Below are 5,857 nucleotides of genomic sequence, written 5' to 3'. Positions count from 1 at the left end.
GCGGGGCGGGCGGGCGGGAGGGGAGGGAGGGGCCGAGCTCGGAGCTGAGTGGAAGCGGCCAAGCTCCCCGGGCCGGGCCCGCCGTCAGCACGTCACGTCACTGCCCGAGAGAGACCCAGGAAAAGGCGGAAGGGAGCGCGCCGCCGCCGCTGCCCGCCGCCTCGGGCCAGCCGCCCGCCGGGGCCGGGGCCGCCGGGCGGGCCGGGGGCCGCAGCCGGGCGAGGCGAGCCGGCGCGGGTAGGGGCGGTGGCGGCGGCGGCGGGAGGAGGCGCGGCGCGGCGGCGCTCGGCTCCCTGCGGCTCCTCCTGCCGCCGCCTCCGCCGCAGTTCGGCCGCGAAGCGCCGCTCGGGGCTCGGCGTGCGCCCCCGGAGCGGAACGGCTGCCCCGGGGACCCCCCCTCCCCTCCCGGCCCCTCCATGCTGGCGCCGCCCGGGCGAGCCTCCCCCGCCCTTCGCCTCCCGCGGCCGCCATCCCGCGGCGCTGGCCGCCAGGCCTGCGGCCCGGCCCGGCCCCGGTGCGGGCCGGCGGGCTGGGCGCTCCGGCCGCCGGGTGTAACCGGCATCTGCGCGGCCGGGGGACGGGGAGGGCGATGTTTAGGGTGCGGAAACCCCGCGCTGGGGCGTCCGCGGGCCGCAGGCCGGAGCTTGCGTGGCCTCGGGTTACCCCGGCGCGGGGTGCGGCCCCGGGTGGGAATGACGGCGAGCGGGGACAATAACGACGACACCGACACCACCGGCGCGGCGGGGCCGGGGGGCGGCGACGGGCGCAGCCGGAGCCCCGGGCTGCCACGGGGAAGGCGGCCTCTCCACGCGTGACCGGACGGCGGGGACAGCGGGGCGGGGGAGGGGGGGGGGTAGGCCTTTTGTGGACGGTAGAAATTGCGGAATAATGCGGCGTTGAAACCAAAGCCCAGGGTAGCAGTGTTTTCTCATCCTTGTCCTGAGAGTTAATCAGATTTTTTTTTTTTTTTTAAGAAAAGAATTGCTATTGATCCGTGAAAGACGCACCGTAAAGTGTTCGAGGCATCAGAAATTACGTACCGCAAGCAGCCTCATGGAGATGAGGAGGTACATTCAGTTTGGTTGGAGTTGGTGCGTGATGGTGGGGTCGGGGCTTGAGGAGGCTGCCCCGTGTGCTGTTCTTACCATTTAAGTGAACTGGAAGGAAATTGACTGTTGCACTTATCAAATGGTGCAAATGTGACTTATCTGGCCGCCAACGGCATGTGTGCAGTGTTTATGTTGCAAAAGAGCCTTTGGGTTCAGCTTTGACTCAGCGTTAATTTTATGCACTGGTCTCTTCTATCTTAACACACAGGCTTGAAAACTAATTTGGACAATGCCTGTAGTTTATTTCGGTATAGCATATGGTAAACCTGTATACCGCACCGTGCAAATTTTAGCCATGATACTGAGAATGGAAGAGGAACCATAATACTTCAAAAATTAATTCATTTTATTTAATTCCATGAAGGTTGTAGTATTAGCCCAGACCTGTATTGCAGGAGAGGGTCCTGAAATACTTACCTTGAAAAGAATTGCTGAGCTTGACCATACGTGTGGTCTTAATATACAGTAGTCTTAAGTAAATATTCTTGTCAGGATGGAAGAGGCCAAAAGAAGAAGAGCAGAGAAAGGTGATGGTAGATTCATAATCAACAGCAGGGTGGGTCTAATACAGAAAAATAAAAAATGGTCATTGTTGGTTTGAGTTATACATTGATACATCCTTGGTTGGAACATGTCTCTAATAGCTTCTATCGTACAATGCTTTCATAGGAGCCAGGCCATTAAAATGATTAAGGGCCTGGAACATGTGACATAGAAGGACAGGATGAGACTGCTCAGCCTGGCGAAGGCTCAGAGGGATCTTACCCATGTGCATAAATACCTGATGGGGCAAGTAAAGATGGCAGAGTTGGCTGCTTCTCAGTGGTGTTGACTGAAAGGACGAGGTGATGGCACAAACATGAGCAATTAATTTAAATGTGAGAAAAAAAAAGATTCCTGTGGATTTCTTCAAATAGTAGAACAGATTTTCCAGAGAGATTATGAAATCTTCATCTTTGGAGATACTCAGAACTCAGCTGGACACAGCCTTGAGCAACCTGCTGTAGCTGACCCTGCACTGAGCACGAGGGTTGGACTAGACAATCTACAGAGCTGCTTTCCGACTTGGATAATTCCATGATTTTTAAGCTGTTTTTTTCAACAAAATGCATAGGAAATTATAATGTACATCAGGATATCCTATAAGGTCTTTGGTTCCAAGACATTTTAATCAATCTGTCATTCACGTAGGGAATGGAAGTCCAGCCTACAGGGCACATTACCCTCAAAGATTCAGCATATCCAAGTGATAGGTCATTGCAGGGAGAGACCTCAGAAAAGCTGTGATGCCATTGAAAGGCAAATGACTGGATGTTTTGTGAAGACCTGAATCTTCTTCACTGGTTGGCCATTCACCCTGTCTGTGTATAACCATTTCACCTTTATCCCCTTGTTCTTTACTACTCAGGAGTCAAATAGCAGCAGCTTTTGAGTCATTGGAGAGACATTTTGTCCTGATGCAGCCATCACCTAAAGGTTGTCCCCAGCCACTATGGCTTCCAGTAGGTCACAAACAACCTGGTATGATCAGGAACAGGGTAACTGCCATCGGTGGGGCTGCTGGAGAGGGAACCATGTTTACAAGTGATATTCACAGCCCTTACTGCTCTCGCAGCTAACGGAGTTGTCCAAGGGCAGAAGGCACTGCAGAACTGCAGATACAATAGGTATGCTTGCACCACTTTGTAACAACATAAGTTAACTTATTTGCACAAATGTTTTAGTAACTTGCACTTTTTGGAATGGAGTAGGCAGGTGGTAGAAATACATTGTAAGTCCTAGGATTTCTGACGTTCATTAGTGGTTAGTTTGGGTTAGATTTGATACACCAGAGACAGAATATAGCTTGCAAATAATTGTTTATAGGTCAGTTGTTCACAGTCCTGTGAGCAGAGCCCTTACATTCTGACTCTAATTTTACCTGCGATGCAGTGTTTCTTTATATTTTTCCCTAGAGCTTGTGTTAGCATCACTCAGCAGTAGGTACTGTGCTGTTATCTGACTTTGCCCTCACAAAAGCAAATGGTGGCTTTTGCTGAATGTCATCTTAAAATTCTACTTGTACGTAGCAGCCATGGAGTTAGTTCTGAAGATAGGTGTTGGTAACTTCTTACTTGGACACTTAATTATCACATTGGCTATTACAGTGTTACAATCTGGTTCCATCTAGGTCATCTTAAAAAGAGTTAGTGTGAGCTTGAAGTCAAGAAATATCAGTATGGCTATTAATGTTTGCATCCATCTCACTGATAATTTACATGTGAATAAACTGTAAAAATTAGTGAAGAGCAATTTTCAGTGACATTTTCTTCCTGTTTATTTTGTTTCTTATTTAGAACCCTTTCCAGGTATTGGCAACATTCTTAGCAAACACCAGTGTGCCAAGTAACACTGCCAGTTTCCTCAAGCTCTAGCTCCTCTATTGCTAATAGCCCTAGCTTAGAAGATTGAGGGTCATCAGCTTTATGTTGACTGGTTTGAAGGCCTTTAGGTAAAGGTGTGTTTGCTTCTTGATCTACAATGAAATTGAATTATTTTATCGTCCAGTTACAGTATTGTGTTTGCTTTAACAGTAGCAATTTTTCAGCCTCGACAAACCCATCAACTGGTGATGAGTGGTCATTTTGAGTTGAATCAAGGTGACTTCACCGTATAGTGAACACACTGAGCCTAATGAAGTGATCTGTTCATGTTTTTCCTATGCAGCCACAGTGATGAAGGGAAATTAGAGGCTGGGTAGGAAAGGAAGTGTGTGGGGGGTGTTGTTCTAATTTTTTCTAGAATAGTCTTCTGTTAATACATTTCCATGGAAATTCTACAAATAATTTATCTGTCTTCCAGCTTCTATTTTAAACTTGTCTATAAAAAGAAAATACTGTTGTCTTATCCAAGGATCTGAAGTCTTCCATAACTTTTTCTATTTTAGTTGGTTTTCATATTGCACAGGCACCAGTATTTACCTGCAATCATTTGATTAAAAAGGAATGACTAAGGAGGATTAACAAGGTTGCTTGTAACAGTGGTAAAAAGGTTTACTTCATAACTGTAGCAGCTGCTAACTTACTGAAAAGTTGCAATAACATTTTTTCATTTTAGCTGGCTGTGGTCCACCTTTGAAACTAACTACATGAGAAACAGGAGTTTGGTGAAGTTAAATACAAAAACTTGCAGATATGGTTCTGAGGTAGTGCTTGTAATGCTGTTGTCCTCTAAACCGTTTGTGATGTCCAGGAAAAATGAATTACCTTTACTAGTAACATCTCAGCTATTCATCCAAGTAGCCCATCATACGTATCAAAGATTACATGCATTTTAAAAAGATACGGTTTTCAAAAGAACCCAGACACCTGAGTATTTAGTATTCTTGTTTAGTGTACTGCTTGTATTGCTACTAAAACTGCCCCTGACAAGGATTATAGAGGATAAAAAACTTTGTAGTATGTTAACAGCAACAGGTTTTCGCAAATGTGTATTTCCATCCACAGATGAAGAAGAGGTGGTGGAATAAGTTTCTGTTTTCCATGTGACAAAAACAGCAAGATGTGTGTGTTTGAAGATTAATTAAAGCAGTTTTCAGTCTACAAGCAACTCTGCAAGGTTTAAATTGTGAACTTTTGCTGGAATAGGTTTGCCAGCAAGGTCAGTTACTTTACTGGAATTAATTTACTCAGGGAGAAAGGAGTGTGGCATAAAGCATGTCAACCAAATTGGTGTTTTGCAGTGTAAGCTACAACTGTACTAGGAGCATTTTTCATGCATAGTGTATTTGGGACAGTTACACTGAAAAGAAATCCTTGTAAAAATCTGTCCCAAAGTGAAGGAAGTGTGAGGGATAAGTGGTCATTCTATTGATACTATTTGATCTGCAGGTCCAGATAACCCTGGAGTCTTAAAAGTAAGCGTAACAAAGGAACGGCTGTCAGACCAAAAGTCTGTTAGACCTCATAAGCTATTTCTGGACAGTAATCAGTAGAAAATGCCTAGTGAGAAGTACAAGTATGGGGAAAATGTAGAGTACTGTGCAAATGTAGGGTACTGTGCCTCAAAATATGCTCCTGCCTATGTTTGTCAGCAGAGTGAGTGAGGTGGTTGGTCCATTTGCAATAATAAATGTAAAATCTAAAAAGACCTGAGCTATTTCAGAAAGCATATCAGGGCCGGTTCCCATTTGTCTGAGCAGGATGAGTCAGGTACTAATGAACCAGCCGATCATGTTAAAGACAGTCCTCAGCAAAATAATGGAAAAGAAAACACACGGTTTCTTTGATAAAGGGTAAAAGGGCAGGAATATAACTATTACCAGTAAGCGTGGCTTAAGGAGAAAAGATCTTGACGAACACGCTGAGCTTCATTACTTGAGTAGGTGACAATCTTCACCACAAAATTAACTGTGTAGATGGAGTAGACATCGGTAATGTGCTTCGTACTACCCACCAGTGAGTCTCACTTTGTTTCAATACAATATATTAAATGGCTTAAAAGCTGATGGACTGACAGATCTGAAGAATTAAGTAGCATTACAAAAATAAACAGTTGGCTTGTTCACAGAGGTGGAACCTTAGTTACGGTGCAACGCTTCCATCGTGGTCTAGAAGTCATCATGGTATTGCCACTGATTTTATTTGCGGCAGCGACAAAGATGCTGGAGTGAGTAGGTGCAGATGATGAGGAAAATAAAATAATGCAGAACAATCACATGGACTTGATTACTTTGTAAATGGATCCACTTAAATAAGTTACGTCTTAAT

This window comes from Opisthocomus hoazin, chromosome 1, assembly GCF_030867145.1.
Source record: "Opisthocomus hoazin isolate bOpiHoa1 chromosome 1, bOpiHoa1.hap1, whole genome shotgun sequence".
Taxonomy (NCBI): domain Eukaryota; kingdom Metazoa; phylum Chordata; class Aves; order Opisthocomiformes; family Opisthocomidae; genus Opisthocomus; species Opisthocomus hoazin.
Note: the sequence above shows the minus strand (reverse complement) of the source record.